The following is a 21,788-nucleotide window of genomic DNA, read 5'->3' on the forward strand; positions in this document are numbered from 1 at the left end:
TAAAAGATATCCATGGTTCTCTCACCTAGTCAGTTGAAAAAATACAGAAGTACTGTCTTCTGGTAAAAATAGAATCTGAATTTTTAGGAATATGTGAATCTAATCAGCTTTGTCACACATTAAAACAACAGCTATGCCCTATCTGCAGGGGGTCACTTCACAAGCAGTAAAGCAGGTCTGCAGATGTCTCTTTCTCTTCCTCTCTATCTCCCCCTCCTCTCTCAAGTTCTCTCTGTTCTATTCAATAAAATGAAAAAAATGACCTCTAGGAGCAGTGGATTCATAGTACTGGCACTGAGCCTCAGCAATAACCTTGGAGGCGAAAAACATACAAAACAAAACAAAAACTAGTTATGTTCTTCATAGTCCTGTGTTTATTATGTGTGAATTATTTTTTGAGTGATTCTCAAATGATTTTACACGCTTATTAAATGAGAATAACAGCACTTTGCCTGATTCCTCATCTGTTCTCAGTCTAGTCCCATGTGTCAACCTAGATGATGTTAATTTGAATATCAGTACATGTTAAAAAAAACCAAACTAATCTACAGTTAATTTGGGAATTTGCTATCCAGAGTGGTTTAAATTTCCTTCAGTAGACACAACATCAGTGCTTTTTTAATTTGGATGCAATTCAACAGTCATGCTATAAAATCTCCTCACTTCTCCATAGAATCCCCACATGTTTCAGGAGCTGGTGATTATTCACAAATTTTGAGTACATGACTGTGGTTACAGTAGGGAAAGGAGATAGTGAGCATTTTTTCAGTTACAGAGAACATAAGTCTCCTCTCCAAGTGTGAAGGTATCGGATAATGAAGTAATGCCCACAGCTGTTCTAGTTTCTCAGAACATCAATTGAACTATGTATTTCTGAAATCTGTTTCTTGTCTTCGGTTATGTGCTTTTTTTGGATATGCATTTATGGCCTCTAAATCACTTTCCAATTATGCTGAGGAGAGTGGTGAGAGCATGAAATTTAAACCCAAACTTCTTGTTGGTTAAATAATAAATGACTTTTACACAACTCATACTAATACTTCTATAAATATTCTACTGATGTAAGGTTGTTCTGGACCTTTAATATTGGCAGTAGCAATGTTACTTATTATATTTCTGCTTATGTGACATCATACTCAAGATACCCAATATGTATTGTTCCTAGAGGAAAGGCTCCAATAACATATTAATAGAAAACATATGACAAATATGTATTGTTCCTAGAGGAAAGTCTCCAATTACATATTTATAATAGAAAACATAGGGCAATATCAAATATTTTTTTTTTAAAGTGAGGAAAAAGAGGATAGGGGAAAGAGTGACAGAGATTGAAATACCTATTGTATAGACAAAGAGATATCCTAAATAAATGGACTCTCGAAACTTAGACTCAATAAAATGATCAACTATGGTGGTATGATTTGTGCACTTATCTTAACATAGAAGACATTAAAAAGCATAAAATAAAATAACCCAGGAAGTAGACGAATATAAAAGATAAAAAGAAGGTCTATGAATTAGCCCTGGTATACTTCAACATTTAAAGATTAACACATAGGTTCAGACGCAGGAAAGGTTACTGCGTGAGGCGGCCATTTTCGCTACCTCCACGTGGCCCAACCTGCCTCTCTAGCACCCAACTCTGAGGTGCCAGCACAAATAAAGATTTGTGTTTCCTCTTCGCTCCGGACCCCCTCTTTCTCTTCTCCGCGGCCCACATACAACATCTGGCGCCCGACGTGTCCCGCACTCATGCCCAGCCTGAGGTCCAGAAAAGCCACCCAGACACAGTTTTCTTGGAAATTTAAATTGGGACTGGGATTCAACTTCCGGAGGCGGAGCTACGAGCAGCAGATCGCTTTCTCTCCTCTCCTCTCCTCTCCCGGATCAACTAGGAATACCAAAGGAGACCACCCGGACCGAAACAAGACAGGACTAGAATGACCACAGAAACCCAGTAAATCACCCGTGAGTACAAACATGAGTGGCTGGTGACAGAGAGGAGAGAGGGGCCTAAGGAGAGATTAAGTGACTGCTAACAGTTCGACAGTTTGTCAATGGAGACACCACCTCCAGTCTGCTCCACCAACAAGGGGACAGCTGAAGGGAGGAAAGGACTCCCCAGAGACTCACCAAGTACAACTCTGAGTCTCCATTGCTACTACCCTCAGAATCTGGAGCAGCAACAGGGAGGGCACAGAGATCTAACCGGGAAACTCAGGAGAAGACCTATACCTCGGTGGCATAGCTGAAGGGCTGTGAAAGTCTCTTTGCATAACCACTGGATTATCTCTGCCACACCCTGCTTTATCTCTTGGTCAGGAGTCATTGATTAAGCCAAGAAGCCTATTGATAGTTTAAAAGCCCTCAGGCTACCATAGCCTACAGGGGAAAAAAAAAAAAGGCTTTTACACCACTGAACTCCAACTCAGGGATTGAAAAAACTGTTAACTTATATAAAATGGTTAAAACAACAAGAAAAAATAATGGAGAATCGAACCAGGACAAGAATCCAGCTAAAAGTCCTCCAGAGGGTGAAGCACAAAACAACGAGTTCAACATCCAAACATTAGCTAAGGAAATAATAACAGGAGTGAGTAAAGAATTTGAAAAAATTGTAATCAGAAATGCAGGAACAACAAATGAGAAAATGAAAGAAAATTCTAATAATCTCATGGTTATTAGAGAGCTGAAAGCTGAAATTGCTGAGCTAAGAAGGCAACTAGCTGAACAAGCTAAAACAGTATCAGAGCAGGGCAACAAAATAGATGAACTCCAGAAAGCAGTAGAGGGCAGAGAGAATAGAATCAATGAGGCTGAAGACAGAATTAGCAAGATTGAGGATGAATTAGAGACAACTAAAGAAGAAGTAAGAGATCTCAAAAAGAGATTAAGAGATGCTGAAAACAACAACAGAGTCTTATGGGATGATTTCAAAAGAAACAATATACGCATTATTGGCTTACCAGAGGAAGAAAGAGAAGGGGAGGAAGAAAGCGTTCTCCAGGCCATAATAGCTGAAAATTTCTCTAGTCTAGACAACACCAAAGACATAAAGATTCAAGAAGCCCAGAGGGTCCCAAACAGAATTAACCCAGACCTAAAGACACCAAGACATGTCATACTTAGATTGGAAAGGAATAAGGATAAAGAAAGGATCCTCAAGGCTGCAAGAGAAAAACAAAGAGTCACCTACAAAGGAAAACCCATAAGATTAGCAGCAGACTTCTCCATACAAACACTACAGGCCAGAAGAGAATGGCAAGATATCTATCGAGTGCTCAATGAGAAAGGCTTTCAGCCAAGAATACTATATCCTGCTAGATTGTCATTCAGACTAGATGGAAGCATCAAAACCTTCTCAGACAAGCAACAGTTGAAGGAAGCAACCATCACCAAGCCTGCCTTGAAAGAAGTTCTGAAAGGTTTCCTATAAACAACCAGACCACCACAAATAGAACATATATCAAAACACTCTAAAACTCTACAAGAATGGCGTTAAAATATCTTCAATCTTTGATATCAATAAATGTGAATGGCCTGAATTCACCTATTAAAAGACACAGAGTAGGAAGATGGATCAGAAAACACAACCCAACAATATGTTGTCTACAGGAAACTCACCTAACTCAACAAGACAAACACAGACTTAAAGTGAAAGGATGGAAAACTATCATACAAGCCAATGGCCCACAAAAAAGGGCAGGAACAGCTATTCTCATATCTGACATGATAGACTTTAAAATAGATAAGATTAAAAAAGATAGGAATGGACACTACTTAATGCTCAGAGGATCAGTCAATCAAGAGGACTTAACAATTATTAATATCTATGCACCCAATGAGAAGCCATCTAAATACATCAAACTTCTACTGAAAGAGCTACAGCAATATATTAACAGTAACACAATCATAGTAGGGGACTTCAACACCCCACTATCTGAACTTGACAGATCATCCAGGAAGAAAATCAGTAAAGACATAAGGGAGCTAAATGAAGAGATAGATAAACTAGAACTATTGGACATTTTCAGAGTCATTCATCCCAAGAAACTGGAATACACATTTTACTCAAATCCACATGGATCATTCTCAAGGATAGACCATATGTTAGGCCACAAAGACAGCATCAGCCTATTCAAGAGCACTGAAATCATCCCAAGCATCTTCTCAGACCACAGTGGAATTAAACTAACACTTAACAATCAACAAAAGATTAGTAACAGTCCCAAAATGTGGAAGCTCAACAGTACACTTCTTAACAACTTCTGGGTCAAAGAGGAAATCAAGGAAGAAATCAAAATGTTTCGAGAGTTCAATGAAAATGAAGACACAAGCTATCAAAATATTTGGGACACAGCTAAAGCAGTCCTAAGAGGGAAGTTCATAGCTATACAAGCACACATTAGGAAACAAGAAAAGGCACAAATAAACAGCCTGATTGCACATCTTAAAGACCTAGAAGAAGAACAACAAAGGAATCCTAAAGCAACCAGAAGGACAGAAATCACTAAAGTTAGGGCAGAAATAAATAACATTGAGAATAGGAAAACCATACAAAAGATCAATGAAAGTAAATGTTGGTTCTTCGAAAGAGTAAACAAAATCGACAAACCTTTAGCCAGACTCACAAAACAAAAAAGGGAGAAGACCCAAATAAATCGGATAGTAAATGAAAGAGGAGATATCACAACAGACACTGCAGAAATTCAACATATCATGCGAGGCTTCTATGAACAACTATATGCCACCAAGTTAGAGAACCTGGAAGAAATGAATGATTTCCTAGATACCTACCAACTTCCAAAACTAAGTAAAGAGGAAGTGGATAACATGAACAGGCCCATCACAGCTAATGAAATTGAAACAGTTATCAAAAATCTCCCCAAAAATAAAAGTCCTGGACCAGATGGTTTTACAAATGAATTCTACAAAACTTTCAAAGAAGAACTAATACCTGTACTTTTAAAAGTCTTCAGAAGATTGAAGACACTGGAATACTCCCTGCCAGCTTCTATGAAGCCAACATCACCCTGATACCAAAAGCAGACAGGGACACAACCAAAAAAGAAAACTACCGACCAATATCTCTGATGAACATAGATGCGAAAATATTGAACAAAATTCTAGCCAACCGGATACAGCAGTATATCAAAAAAATTGTTCATCATGACCAAGTGGGGTTTATCCCAGGCATGCAAGGTTGGTTTAATATACGTAAATCAATCAATGTGATCCACCACATCAACAAAAGCAAGACCAAAAACCACATGGTCATATCAATAGATGCAGAGAAAGCCTTTGACAAAATACAACATCCCTTTATGATCAAAACACTACAAAAAATAGGAATAAATGGAAAATTCCTGAAGATAGTGGAGTCTATATATAGCAAACCTACAGCCAACATCATACTCAATGGTGAAAAACTGGAAGCATTTCCCCTCAGATCAGGTACTAGACAGGGCTGCCCACTATCACCATTACTATTGAACATAGTGTTGGAAGTTCTTGCCATAGCAATCAGGCAGGAGCAAGGAATTAAAGGAATACAGATTGGAAGAGAAGAAGTCAAACTCTCCTTATTTGCAGATGACATGATAGTATACATGGAAAAACCTAAGGAATCTAGCAAGAAGCTTTTAGAAATCATCAGGCAATACAGTAAGGTGTCAGGCTATAAAATTAACATTCAAAAGTCAGTGGCATTCCTCTATGCAAACACTAAGTTAGAAGAAATTGAAATCCAGAAATCAGTTCCTTTTTCTATAGCAACAAAAACAATAAAATATCTAGGAATAAACCTAACCAAAGAAGTAAAAGACTTGTATACTGAAAATTATGAGTCACTACTCAAAGAAATTGAAAAAGACACAAAGAAGTGGAAAGATATTCCATGCTCATGGGTTGGAAGAATTAACATCATCAAAATGAATATATTACCCAGAGCCATCTACAAATTTAATGCTATCCCCATCAAGATCCCAAGCACATTTTTTAGGAGAATAGAACAAATGCTACAAATGTTTATCTGGAACCAGAAAAGACCTAGAATTGCCAAAACAATCTTGAGAAAAAAGAACAGAACCGGAGGCATCACACTGCCAGATCTCAAACTATATTATAGGGCCATTGTCATCAAAACTGCTTGGTACTGGAACATGAACAGACACACTGACCAGTGGAATAGAATTGAGAGCCCAGAAATGAGGCCCCACACCTATGGACATCTAATCTTTGACAAAGGGGCCCAGACTATTACATGGGGAAAGCAGAGTCTCTTCAACAAATGGTGTTGGAAACAATGGGTTGAAACATGCAGAAGAATGAAGCTGAGTCACTGTATTTCACCAAATACAAAAGTAAATTCCAAGTGGATCAAGGACTTGGATGTTAGACCAGAAACTATCAGATACTTAGAGGAAAATATTGGCAGAACTTTTTACCGCATAAATTTTAAAGACATTTTCAATGAAACGAATCCAATTACAAGGAAAACCAAGGCAAATACAAACCTATGGGACTACATCAAATTAAAAAGCTTCTTCACAGCAAAAGAAACCACTACCCAAATCAAGAGACCCCTCACAGAATGGGAGAAGATCTTTACATGCCATACATCAGATAAGAGTTTAATAACCAACATATATAAAGAGCTTACCAGACTCAACAACAAGACAACAAATAACCCCATCCAAAAATGGGGAGAGGAATTGGACAGAATATTCACCACAGAAGAGATCCAAAAGGCCGAGAAACACATGAAAAAATGCTCCAAGTCTCTGATTGTCAGAGAAATGCAAATCAAGACAACAATGAGATATCACTTCACTCCTGTGAGAATGTCACACATCAGAAAAGGTAACAGCAGCAAATGCTGGAGAGGATGTGGGGTCAAAGGAACCCTCCTGCACTGCTGGTGGGAATGTCAATTGGTCCAACCTCTGTGGAGAACAGTCTGGAGAACTCTCAGAAGGCTAGAAATGGACCTACCCTATGACCCTGCAATTCCCCTCCTGGGGATATATCCTAAGGAACCCAACACATCCATCCAAAAAGATCTGTGTACACATATGTTCTTGGCAGCACAATTTGTAATAGCCAAAACCTGGAAGCAACCCAGGTGTCCAACAACAGACGAGTGGCTGAGCAAGTTGTGGTATATATACACAATGGAATACTACTCAGCTGTAAAAAATGGTGACTTCACCGTTTTCAGCCGATCTTGGATGGACCTTGAAAAAATCATGTTGAGTGAAATAAGTCAGAAACAGAAGGATGAATATGGGATGATCTCACTCTCAGGCCGAAGTTGAAAAACAAGATTAGAAAAGAAAACACAAGTCGAACCTGAAATGGAATTGGAGTATTACACCAAAGTAAAAGACTCTGGGGTGGGTGGGTGGGTGGGTGGGGAGAATACAGGTCCATGAAAAATGATGAATGAAATAGTGGGGGTTGTATTGCTAAATGGGAATCTGGGGAATGTTATGCATGTAAAAAAAAAAAAAAGAAGTAGAAACGCAAAGCAGAAATTGACTGAGTTTGGAGTATGGCACCAAAGTAAGAAAGCAGAAGTATACTAGAGTTTACAGTGAGTACCTCCCTAATACTTCCTCTCCACTTTTCCAAGCTTTGGGTCCATGATTGCTCAACAATTTGTTTGGCTTTGTATGTTAACTCTCTTTTCAGTCACCAGGTTCCAGGTGTCATCAGGATGCCGGCCAGACTTCCCTGGATTGAAGACACCACCAATGTGTCCTGGAGCTCAGCTTCCCCAGAGACCCATCCTACTAGGGAAAGAGAGAGGCAGACTGGGAGTATGGACCGACCAGTCAACGCCCATGTTCAGCGAGGAAGCAATTACAGAAGCCAGACCTTCTACCTTCTGCAACCCTCAATGACCCTGGGTCCATGCTCCCAGAGGGATAGAGAATGGGAAAGCTATCGGGGGAGGGGGTGGGATATGGAGATTGGGCGGTGGGAATTGTGTGGAGTTGTACCCCTCCTACCCTATGGTTTTGTTAATTAATCCTTTCTTAAATAAAAAAAAATAATAATAAAAAAATAAATAAATAAATAAATAAATAAAGATTAACACATAAAGAAAAAAAAATCACATATAACTAAGAAAAAAAGGCTTGTGTGAGAGGATGAAACTTTCACTGGGAGGACAACATAGACTATACACACAGAAATTCTTTATGGAGGAGGAACTATTCCAATAAAGAGTCAAGTGTTGATGAAGAAATGTGGAGTAAGAGGAATGATGAAATGGATTTGTGGTAATTAGGTCCCATTTATGTTAGGATAAATTTGGCTGTTTTGATACTGAAATTTTTATATTAAATACCCATATTCAAATAGATTCTCTTTAACAATTAAAAATTATTCTGTCTTTAAATTAAAATATCACTTTACTGAGGAAAGTGTAATTTACAGGATTTTTGATGTCACAAGGGTACAGTATCACATTTTCCCAGAACAAGTATCAGTATACTTCACCCTCAACCAAACCATTATCTTATTCCACCATAGGAATTTGGGTCATCAGCCTTCCTTTCTGAGCCTTTAAATCTGCTGTGATAGACTGTAGTCCTTAGAGGATTCAACTTGGATTGCCCTTTCCTTTGTTTCTTAGAGCCCATTTGTGAGTGAGATTATTTTATATTCATCTTTCTTCTGAGTTACCTAGTTCAACATGTTGTAGCAAAAGAAAATATAATTTCCACAAAAGGTTTTATTTTCCACATTTCAGATCTTATTTTATATTCCTAAGTAGACTTATAAAATGTTGTTAATGGATGCATTTTTTACATCAACTAAATTTTTTTTCAGGAGGTGGGGGGGCGGGTTAATGGTATACAGTACAACCATTAACACATAGGTATAACCCCTCATCTCTCAGAGATAAGTGTCTAGATGTCTGGGAGATGCTTTCTTCCCCAGCCTAATGCCCCTTCCCCGCTGAACTAAATTTGATTTGCTTCTCTTGCAAATGCCTTATATCTTCAAGCAAAAGTTCCAGAACACGCACACATACTCTCTCTCTTTCTCTCTCTCTCTTTTTAAAGGGTTTATACTATTTTTATTTTTATTTTTATTACCACCAGGGTTATCACTTGGGTTGCATCCAAGTTTGACATCCTCGAGGAAACACTCACGAAAGACATGTCTCTGATATCTGATTACTGTAAAAAATGGCGACTAATCCCTAGCACTGCAAAAACTGTATCATCTGTTTTCCATCTACACCATGCCTCGGCCTCGCGTGAGCTTAATGTGCAGCTTGACGATAGAAGAATCCGGCATGAAGCCCAGCCAGTCTATCTTGGCGTTACTCTCGATCACACTCTGTCATTTCACAAACATCTCATACAAACTGCAGCAAAGGTGGGCGCAAGGAATAACATCATTGCAAGACTGGCCAGCTCCTCATGGGGCGCGAGCGCTTCCACACTACGATCATCATCTCTGGCATTATGCTATTCCACTGCAGAATACTGTGCCCCAGTATGGTTCCGTAGCCCCCATGTCCACTTGGTCGATTCCAAATTATATTCCTCCATGAGGATCATTTCTGGAACCATCCGTTCCACCCCAGTTCCATGGCTGCCAGTTCTTAGCAACATCACCCCGCCAGATATTCGTCGGGATGCGGCATCATCTAAGTTCATTTCCCACGTCTGCGCTCGACCGGACCTGCCAATATATGTGGATATCTTCGCCCACCCTGTTCAACGCTTGTCGTCTCGTCATCCAATCTGGTCCCCTATGCCTACAATGAACTTCTCTGTTCCAGACTCTTGGAAACAGAGTTGGCAGTCAGCTGAGGTAAAGAACAAACACCTCATCAAAGACCCCTGCAAGCGTCAACCCGGCTTTGACCTAGCACGTTATGATTGGGCCCTCCTCAATCGCTATCAAACAGGCCATGGCCGGTGCGCTGCTATGTTCCATCGCTGGGGAGCCAGAGATGACCCGAACTGCCCCTGTGGCTACAGACAGACTATGACCCACCCACATAGTCAACGACTGCCACCTCTCCAGATTCAAAGGAGGTCTCGAAACTTTACATCAGGCTCAACCTGACGCTGTTGACTGGCTACGGAAGAAGGGCAAACGCTAGAAGAAGTGCTTGCATGATGAATCCACCATTCCCAGTGGTCATTATTATTATTATTATTATTAATCTTTCTTTCCTTTTTTTTCCTCCTCTCTTTGATAGGACATAGAGAAAAAGTGAAATTGAGGGGAAGCGAAGATGGAGGAGAGAGACAATGTCACCTGTAATCCTTGTTTCACTGAAGCTTTCTCCCTGCAGGGGGGAAGGGGAGCAGAGGCTTGAACCAGGATCACTGTACACTGTAATGTGTGCATACAAGTGGGTGTGCCACTACCAGGACCCCAGAAATATGTCTTAAAACTCTAAGTCTCTGATTTGCTTTGTGCAGGCTGATTTAGTGACTAGTCTGGAGATCCTTGTTACATATATCACCACATAGAAAGTTATTCTACTTGAAACAGAGACTTAGTCATCGCATCTGTCTAAAAAACATCCTTGAAAATGTCTGTGTCTAGAAATAGAAGAAAGGAAATGAAAAAAAGTGCAACTCAAAATAAATGAGTCTACCAGCACATGAAAATCAAAAGGAAATTTAGCAATGACAACTGGAAATATTTCATGGTATCTAAAGTATGAAGCAAAGCCTTTTGAGTCTGAAAGGAAAGGTGTATTAAGATAGCAAGAGAGTGTGAGAGCAAAACATAAAGGACATGGTGTAAGAAACTCCCAGGGCAACCTTAAATTCAAGTTTTATTAGCATGTGGAAAGGCTAATTTGATAAGAAAAAAAAAACTCTAATTGTAATTGGGCATATAACATGAAGTTTGATTAACAATCAAAAACTGGGGTCCAGGTGGTAGCACAATTGGTTAGGCACACATGGTGCAAGGTGCTAGGACTGACATAAGCATCCCAGTTCAAGCCCCTGGCTCCCCACCTTCAGGGATGTCGCCTCACAAGCAGGTTTGCAGGTGTCTTTCTCTCCCCCTCTCTCTGTCTTCCCTTCCTCTCTTGATTTCTTTCTGTCCTATCCAATAATGACAACAGCAATAACAACAACAATAACAACAAAGGCAACAAAATGGGGAAAATGGCCTCCAGAAGCAGTGGATTCACAGTGTAGGCATGGAGCCTCAGCAATAACTCTCAAAACAAACAAATAAATAAATAAATGTCTAAAATTAAATACTTCATTATTATTCTTTATACATTTTGCTTATTTTAATATTATTGAAATGAATTTTGTTGTAGTGAAAATTTGTCCAGATTATAATGAACACAAATTACATTTCTAGATAAAGATGGACAACAGGTCTTAGATTCAGTAACAGCCACTGCATTGTACACTGAATTTGTTGGCATGAGCTTTAATATCTTTTAAATATTTTGTTTATTTGTTTATTGGATAGAGACACAGAATGAGAAATGGATAGGGAAGGGGGAGATAAAGAAGGAGAAAAACAGAGAGACACCAACAGCACTGACTAACTGTAGGTGAAGATTTCCCCTGGCAGGTGGGGACTGAGTCCTTGTACATTGTAATGTGTTCTCAACCAAATTCACCACCTCTTGACCCCTGCTTTAGTAGTCTTTAAAAAGAAGCTTAGAGCTGGGGAGATAACACAATGGTTATGCAAAAGACATTCATGCCTGAGGCACTAAGATCTCAGTGTCAAGCCCTATAACAGCCATAAATAAAACCTGAGGTAAGAAAAACTAGTTTGCTTACCTGTAGCTAGCTTCTAGGTGTTTATAAGAATTTTTAAGGGAGTTGGGCAGTAGTGCAGTGGGTTAATCGCACATGGCACAAAGCACAAGGACCGGTTGAAGGATCCCGGTTCAAGACCTTGGCTTCCTACCTGCAGGGGAGTCACTTCACAGGCGGTAAAGCAGCTGTTTGTCTTTCTCTCCCCCTCTCTGTCTTTCCCTCCTCTCTCCATTTCTCTCTGTCCTCTCTAACAACAACGACTACAGCAATAAAAACAACAAGGTCAACAAAAGGGAAAATAAATAAACAAATTTTAAAAAATTATATAAAAAAAGGAATTTTTAAGATTCCATCCAAAGCACAAGAAGTGAAAGCTTAGTAATAGTAATAATATGTTGTAATTGGAAGGTTGTGTTTTAGCAGTGGAGAGCAAAAATGAAGGGGCCAGACGTTAGTGCACCTAGTTAAGTGCACACAGTATGCAAGGTCCCAGCTTCAAGCCTCTGGTCTCCACTTGTGGGTGGGAAGTATCACTAGTGGTGAAGCAGGGCTGCAGGTGTCTCTTTGTCTCTCTTACTCTCTTTTTCCCCGTCCCCCTCGATTTCTGGCTTCTCTATCAGATACATAAATATAATTATGAAATAAAAAAGAGAGTAAACAGGAAAATCTTTGCCTATGACAACAGAAAAGGAAAATTAGATGCAACTTATATTCTCCCCCCCCCCCACTTTTTCCTTCTATTCCAAATGTAAAGATAATGGCTAGAGTTGGAATTGTCTTGCTAATAGTCATTAACAGAAAACAGGACCACGGAAACCTTAATGCCAGGGGTTCTGAAATTATAACAAGAAATTTTCTTTTAGCTGACTAAACTAAGTAGTTTTCTGGGGTGGGTCGGGTGGTGGTGCACAGGGTTAAGCACACATAGTACAGAGGAAGGACCTGTTCAAGGATCCTGGTTTGAGCCATCAGCTCTCAACCTGCAGGGATGTCACTTCATAAGTGGTGAAGCTGGTCTGGATATGTCTATTTTTATCTTCTCCTCCCCTCTTAATTTCTTTCTGTCCTATCAAAAAAAAAAAAAAAAGGAAAATGGTCAAAGGGAGTAGTGGATTCATAGTGCAAGCACAAGGTCCCAGCAATAACCCTGGAGGCAATAAATAAAAAAGTAAAATTTCTTGCTTATAGGACCTTGTTATCCTGTTTCTTATAACATCTGCTTTAGAAAATTTGTAATTACATATATCTGTATATTCATTCATCTGACAATTTTATAAGTCAAGGATGACTTTCTTAAAGACCTGCAAAGCATCCCTTTGAAATGTAAACATGGAAGGAACATAACATTTCTACAACCTAGACTCTACAGAAGAATCAAAACCGACCAGAGGGCTGCCTGCTCTGGTTTGTAAAATTGCCTCCCCTTCCCTCTCACTTTCTGTCTGTCTCTATCTAATAAATAAAAATAAAGATAATTTTTTAAAAATTTTAAAAAGAAAGTTAAAAAAGAAGTCAAATTATCACTTTTTGCTGATGACATGATATACCTAGAGAACCCCAAAGTCTCCACCAAAAACTGTGGTAAATAATTAATAAATTCAGTAAAGTAGCAGAATAGAAAATCAATACACATAAATCTGTATACAAACAAAGAGTCAGAGGAAAGGGAAATAAAACACTCAATCTCATTTACAATTGAACCCAAAAAGATAAAATACCTTGGGGTGAAAATCACAAAGGAGATGAATAAAAACTGTAGGACAATGTTAAAAGAAGTAGATCAGAACACACAGACATGGAAAGACATTCGTTGTTCCTAGGTTGGAATAATCGACACTATAAAATGGTTATTCTACCAAAAGTAATGTACAATTTCAGTATAATACCTATAAAGATCTCAATGGCATTTTTCAAGCAAATTGATCAGCTTGTCCAAAAATTTGTGTGGAACCACAAAAGCCACAAATTGACAAAACACTTCTGAGAAAAAAAAGAAAATATGGAGATATGCTCCCAACTTCAGTTTATACCACAAAGCAATAGTAATTAAAAAAAAGAGTATGGGAATTAAACTGGACACTTGGAACAATGGAATAGAACTGGAGACTCAGCTCCCTAGGCAGGGGAAATGAAAACAAGTGTAAATAAGTGGGACTATATGAAACTAAAATGCTTCTACACATCAAAAGCAAACTACACAAGGATAACCAGGCAATCTAGTAAATGGAAAAAGGAATTTTGCACATAGCACATCTGGCAAGTCACTGATATGAAACCTATATAGAATTGCTACAGAGCTGCAAAATAAAATAATTAAAAAATGACAATAAAAAAAGTGGGCCAAAGAACTGAACAGCTTTCTAAAAAAAAGATACACATGGCCCACAGATACATGAAGAACTGCTCCACTTCACTCATCATTAGAGAGATTCAAATTAAACTGCACTGAAATACTACCTCACACCTGAGAGAATGGCTTCCATCAACAAACCAGGAAATGACAAGTGTTGAAGAGATTGTGGAGAAAAAGAAACTGTTACATTGCTGGTGAATATGCAGACTGATGCAGCCTCTTTAGAAGTTTATATGGAGAGTCCCTAAACAAATAAAATGGAATTACATTATGATTCAGCAAAACCATTCTTAGACATTTCTCCAGCAGACACTAAAACACTAATTTGAAGCTGCATTATCCACAATAACTAAAGATTGGAAGCAAACTAAATGCCCATCAACAGATGACTTGCTAAAGAAGTTATGGGATATATCCCATAATATATATATATATATATTACTTAAATACATATATATACATATACATACACACACACACACACACACACACACACACACATATATATATATATATTCCATCAAGTATTACTGTGCAATCAAAAAAAGATACTGCGTTCTTTGGGACAAAATGAGTAGAACTGGAGGTGATTATGCTTAGCAAAATAAGTTAAAGAGATGAAAGACAACTACCAGAAAGTTTCACTCATAATTAAAATCTAGAGATCAGATGCACATAAACTTGAAAAAAAAAAAGTAAACAAACTTTCTAATACATGTGAGAACTATCGTATTTATTTTTTGGAAGTGGAAGGGTGGGAAACAGAACTTTGGTGGAGGGTATCATGTGGTACTATACATTATAATTTTACAATCTTGTTACACACTATTAGTAATAAATAAATAAATAAATAAATGTATTTACTATTTATCAGAAAGCATTTTCTTCAATAATACTTGAAAAATAATGTAAATTATCATTTAGTTTTAGTTTGGCCATTGCTAACATATCCAATCCCATAAAAGAACAGAGAAAATGGTGTAAGAAAAGCACAACTATTAGTCATTCAGAGTGGAAAAGCAATGCCATACCTAATTAAATTAGCTAAATGTTGCTGTCTGGATTTATCTAGTTGTTGTAATTTAATCAGAGCTAAATGAGATCATCATTTAATTAAAATTGAAGCTAATTAATTGTTCCAATTGTTGTTTCTTTGAAAGATATAATTTCTTAACAAAACCATTGTGATGAAGTGGAGAAATCACTTAGAACACTGCCTTAGGATCATTGCTGTGAATTTCAGTCATTCACAATATGATCATTTCTTACTCTGAATTAACATACAACATCTGAGACAAAACATTTACTTTAAAGCTTGTTCCTACTAACAATAGTGCTTCTTAAAGAGGAATGCAGAGTATGCTTTTGAAGGACTACTAAGGAACTAAATAATTACAAAAGTTTGATATAAATGATTTTTCTCTCCTACTTATACTTTGACTGAAATTGGTCTGATTTCCACTTCTGCTTTTTTGTTCGTAATATTTTTTAGTTGAATTTTACAAATTTTCCTGGGTTGGTTGATGTCACTGATTTTAATGTCAGGCTTACTTTCTGTGTTTTGCCCTACTTTCCTCTTCACTGTTTTACTGACTATTTTGATTAGACATTACTAATTCTAATCCACTGAGATATATCATTAATTGTAATTTCTACTTTGAAATAATAGGTTGCACACTGAGGTAAACACTAGATTGGAGTAAGTTTGGGGGACATTCTTGATACGTGTAGCCATCGGAGTAACATTTGATGATTCTTTTTTTTTAATATTTTATTTTATTTATTTATTCCCTTTTGTTGCCCTTGTTGTTTTTTATTGTTGTAGTTATTATTGTTGTTGTCATCATTGTTGGATAGGACAGAGAGAAATGGAGAGAAGAGGGGAAGACAGAGAGGAGGAGAGAAAGATAGACACCTACAGACCTGCTTCACCGCCTGTGAAGTGACTCCCCTGCAGGTGGGGAGCCGGGGTTCGAACCGGGATCCTTATGCCGGTCCTTGTGCTTTGCGCCACCTGCGCTTAACCCGCTGTGCTACAGCCCGACTCCCTTTCACATTTGATGATTCTTTTTCGCATATTTCAAAATCTAAATTGTTCCAGTTAGAGGAAAGCTTAAGTTGGGGAGGTAGCATAACGATTATGCAAAAAGACTTTCGTGCCTAAGGCACTAAGAATTCCAAGTTGAATTTCAAGCACCACCATGAACTAGAACTGAACCAGTGCTCTGATAAAAATACAGGTAAATAAATAATCTTAATATAAAAATGACAACGTTAAAAATAATAGTTTTGCTATTCGTGTCTATTTTTCTTCTATAGGGTTGAGGGATTTATTATGTTTTCTTGATCCAAAAAAAAAAAACATGAATTACTTGCTCTATTATTTTAACCACATTTCAATATCACTTTTAAAATTCTTTTGTACTCTGTAATCAAGCATGCCCTTCCTTGGCACAGGGTTAGCAAAATAATTCAGGAAAATGTGACACAAGATGAAATTGCTTTGTTTTCCATTGTCTCTGAGTATCTAGTTCTGTGTACCTTAGTGAAATGGGATATTCCTTCTTAAGTTTAGGTCCCAAAGTGTCACTGCCCATACAATGATGGAAAAACATTAGAATCTAGACTTACAAACCCTAAAGGAATGGTTGGATTATCATCATATAATCAGTCTTCCCCTGGCAAAACCAGGGGCATGTTGAAAATTACATTTGGTAAATGTCAACCTCTCCATGTTAGATTAGTATTTTTCCCAAGGGAAAATAATCTAACATAAAATATCAACACTTTAAGGTAGAGAGTGGTTTAAATTGTGGAAATCTTGTCATAACACCTTTATAAGAACCATATTGGACTTTTAAGAACTTTAAATAGTGAATCTTTGTTGTGGTAATTTGCCAAATTTATTATAATTGATCACTACAGCACTAGAAATGTGTATCCTGATGCATGATAGTGGATAAAAGCCCATGTTAGAGGTGAGAAAATTTTGCAGGTGTTTATCCTGGGGAGATGAGAAACTGTAACGTTGTATCAACAATTATACTATAAAACATTTATGCCCTCAATAAAATCATTTTAAAAATTTTAAAAGAAAAAAGAAAGTATGTAAACAGATATCTTCAGTATGAGGTAAAATTTTCCAGGATATAGACATAAACAACTCCAATAATATGCACATAAACAATATTTAGCTCAAATTAATAGGTAAAGGTAGATGTTATAGGTAACTATGAATTGAAACAAGGTATAGTTCCTTAAAGAAATAATTACTAGCAATACCCAATATATTTGTTAGGTCACAACTCAATGGGGCAGAGTAAGGCAACCAAAAAAGGGACCTGTTTTTACTCACTAATCAGATAACAACAAAACCAAATATATACATATACATTTTACTTAATTATTGAATATTATATATATTACAAGCTCTGAACATGGTTCTCAAAAATGATATAGGTGTTCATTAAACTCACGTCTCTGAGAGAGACTAACAGTGCATAAGTAAGTAAATCAACAGGTGTAAAATTGTTTACATTGTGATTATTATTACATAGATTCAGATGTATTGCTAAAATACAAATATGAACAGGCAGCTTAATTTGGCTTGGTAGAAAGAGAATTCTCTCTGATGAGACAGATCATCTTAAGATTTGGTGAAGAGGCAGAGGGTAGAGAGCATAATGGTTATGCAAACAGACTCTCAAGCCTGAGACTCCAAAGTCCCAGGTTCAATCCCCAGCACCACCATAAGCCAGAGCTGAACAGTGCTCTGGTTAAAAAATAAAAACTATTAAAAAAAAAGATTTGGTGAAGAAAAAAATCACAGGTGTAGGAAACCTAGTGTCTCTATCCTAGCATGTGAGTGAATATGTTATTGGGAGTGAAAGAAAATAAAGTCAAAATGTCTAGAATATCATTTATCAACCTATTAACCTGGGAGTCATAAGTTATCAATAATGTACTTCATTGAGATGGTTTTGTTAAAGAGAAAACAAAACAAACCGACATCAGCTGAATTTAGTGAAGCAAGTGTTTAATTTACATTCCAACTCAAGGAAGTTATATTTGCTGACCTATGATCATTTGCTGACTGGTAAGCAGTCAATTTTGTCTACAAGCATAAGCAGATACTGAAAATAATATGTGAGATATTCCTTAAAGAAAAATTAGTATGCTTCCTGACAGATGGATTTAATCCAGTGTGTAGTGAATTCAGTCTAGAAAATAAGATTATGAGGGAGATGGGTGATAGTGCAGCGGGTTAAGTGCACATGGCACAAAGCGCAAGGACCAGCATAAGGATCCCAGTTCGAGCTCCTGGATCCCCACCTGTAGAGGAGTTGCTTCACAGGTGGTGAAGCAGGTATGCAGGTATCTTTCTCTCCCCTCTCTGCCTTCCCCTTCTTCTCCATTTCTCTCTCTAGCCTATCCAACAACAATGACATCAGTAACAACAATAATAACCACAACAACAATAAAACAATAAGGGCAACAAAAGGGAATAAGTAAATATTTAAAAGAAAAAGAAAGAAAATAAGAGTATGAAAAAGTCAGATTCTTCAGGATTTAGCTGTACATATTAAGTGCAGATTTATAGTTCTTTAAGAAATTATTATTTTTTGAAAAACTTCCCTGCCTATAAAGAAAGTCAAAGTTAATGCAATAGACAAAAAGATAATTTAAGATATTATTTATGAAATTATTAACGTTTGTTCATTTTACCAAAATGCCCATACTGAAAAAATTGAATGACTATCACTTAACATTACTGCTATTATTTCTGTCATGTTTTTAAAAATATTTTATTTGTTTACTTTCTGGGTAGAGACAGAGAAATTGAGAGGGAAGGAGGATATAAGAAGAGAGTAAAAGTCACAACTGCAGCCAGGCTTCCCCAGTTGTATAACTTTTCCCTGCAAGGGTTTGACTTTGAGTCTTTGAGCATAGTAACATTTCCAGGTTGTTCTGGGATTTAAAGCTGATCTCCTTGCATAGCAATGGAAGCATTCTACCCTGTGAGTTATCTTCTACCCCCTCAAGATTTATTTTATTCATTAATGAGAGAGAGAGAGAGAGAGAGAGAGAGAGAAGGCTAGAACATTACACATTACTATGTTTGTTTGTTTTAGTGTTGTGTAAGGGATTGAATTTGTCAACTCATGTCATAAGTAAAGAACCTTACTCATTGGTAACCTCCTAGGCCTGGCATATTTTTTTCAGAGATAATTTACCTGTCCACCATTTTTTGTGTAAGTGATCACATGAGCAGTATCAGACAAATACAATGGGAGGAAGAAGTTTGGGTAATTTCCACTGTACTTCTGCTATATAACCTTTCTGAGGGTGTTCTCAGGCAATGTTATATTAGGGGAGAGAGTTACTTTCTGAAGGAGTATACAATTTTAAACAAAGGTCAAACCTAATTAAATAAGCCATTTAACTAAATGTGTGAGTAAGTGAATGAGTTTCATCATTAAAAATACTAAGATACCATTTTACAAATTGCTTAGTTCCAGGTAATTTTCAAGAATTGGAATGAAATATGATTAAAGGGAAAACATATGGATACCTAGCACCTGAGTTTGTGAAACTGTTTCTCAGAGTGTCTATCCTCAATAATTGAATATAAAAAGCTAATCGAATAAAAACAAGTATATATGATTGTTTTATAAGGTACATTTGTATTTGAAATATGTTACTTTACTGATAGTTGATTTTGTTTAAAATGTCTTATTTTAATGAGAGAGTAAGAGAGAAATAAGCAGAGGTAAGATCACTGCTCAATTCTGGCTAATGGTAGTGCTAGTGATTGAACTTGGGGCCTAAGAACTTCAGTCATAAAAGACTTTTGCATACCCATTAAGTGGTGTCCCAGGCCCCTGAATTTTTCTTTCTTAAGGGGAAAGAACAAAATTATGGATCATAGAGGTAACATATAAAACCAGGGCTATGAGGCAAGTAAATACCCCTTAACTGATAGCAGCAAGAAAACAGAGATCTCAGCTATAGTATTGCGAAATCAAAATTCAGCTTAACAACCTGAATGAAATGAAGATACTTTCTGCCCTACAGTATCCAGAAAGACACACAGTTTACCAAAATTAAAGTGATTTTTTTCTTATTTATTAATTTTATTTTATTTGACATAACAGAGATAAATTGAAAGGGAAAGGAAAGACAGGGAAAGAGAAAAATAGACACCTGCAGACCTGCTTCACTGCTTGTGAAGCATCTTCCCTCCAGGTGGGGAACAGGGGCTTGAACCCTGATCCTTGTGCATGGTAATATATGTACTTAAGCGAGTGCTCCCCTCCAACATTTTAATTCTTGTCATAACACCTTTATAAGAACTATATTGGACTTTTAAGAAGTTTAAATAGTGTATCTTTGTTGTGGTAATCTGCCGAATTTATTATAATCACTACAGCACTAGAAAAGTGATATAGTAATATTTGTATTTACTCGAGAATTATACAACATAATTTTTAGTAATACTGTATAAGGATTTCACTCCTTTCTATGTTCTTCTAATTAATTATATGAAAGTGAGGTTTTATATGCATATGCATCTTCAAAGTCATTCTAAATAATATTTTAAAATGATCATATTGCCCGAGTTACTGTTATCATTCTACCAAGTTCTTAATCATAAGGAATAATTGCCTTACCAGCAGATCTGTCACATTAATCCTACTTGCTTTGGTAAAAATCACATACTGCCAAAGAGAGTTTGGTTGAAAGCAACAGGAATTTATTTCCTCTGTGTAAGCATATTCTAACAAAGATAGGGAAACAAAGTAAAAATGAATCAAGTCAGAGAGCATCTGTGAAATTATATTATGAAATCTTCAACTGATGATATTTGTTGTAACTTGAGAAAACAAAATATATAAATCCTAATTAATATAAGGTGTTATTATATGCAAAATGGTTTTGAATCTTCAGTGTCTAGTTTGTATATTCCTTATTTCTCTGTATTACTAATCTAGAGGTATATGTGTGGTTTCATTAACCTTCTTCTAAATTTTATTGATTCTTCCTAATTCTGAGTGGTCTTTAATTCGTCCTAGTATTTTGTTATGGTGCTCTTACTTGTTATAACATCCAGTTGCAAAATTCATATATGCTTTTCTATACAAGAGTAAAAAATGCCTATCAGTCTTGCAAAATAACTTACATGCATTACAATACATGTGGCCTAGGTTCAAGCCTGGCCTCAATTGCACCAGAAGAAGTTTTTTCAGTGTGGGAATCTATTGATACCTATCTGAAAGACTCAAGAGTGATGAAACTGTAGTGATGCCAAATAAATAACAAGCAAACAAAAAGCACTTCCATCTCAGTAGTATTCAGTAAAGATCCCAGAACTATGTTAAAATATATAAGAATTGGATGACTGAAACAAAACAAAATTTGTTTACTTGTTTCTGTTAATGTTAAGTTTGATTTCACTGACACCTGTGGTTTTTTCCCCATTTTTTTCTCTTTTTGATACAGAGAGAGATAGAGAGGGGGAGAGATTATGAGAGAGAGACACCTACAATTTTACTTCACTGCTCATGAGGCTTCCCCCACTGCATATGGAGGCAAGAAGTTTAAGCCCAGGTCCTTATGCATGGTAATATGTGTGCTCTACCATCACCTAGCCTCTTGGGGTT

The sequence above is a fragment of the Erinaceus europaeus genome, chromosome 7 (genome assembly GCF_950295315.1).
Source record: "Erinaceus europaeus chromosome 7, mEriEur2.1, whole genome shotgun sequence".
NCBI classification, from domain to species: domain Eukaryota; kingdom Metazoa; phylum Chordata; class Mammalia; order Eulipotyphla; family Erinaceidae; genus Erinaceus; species Erinaceus europaeus.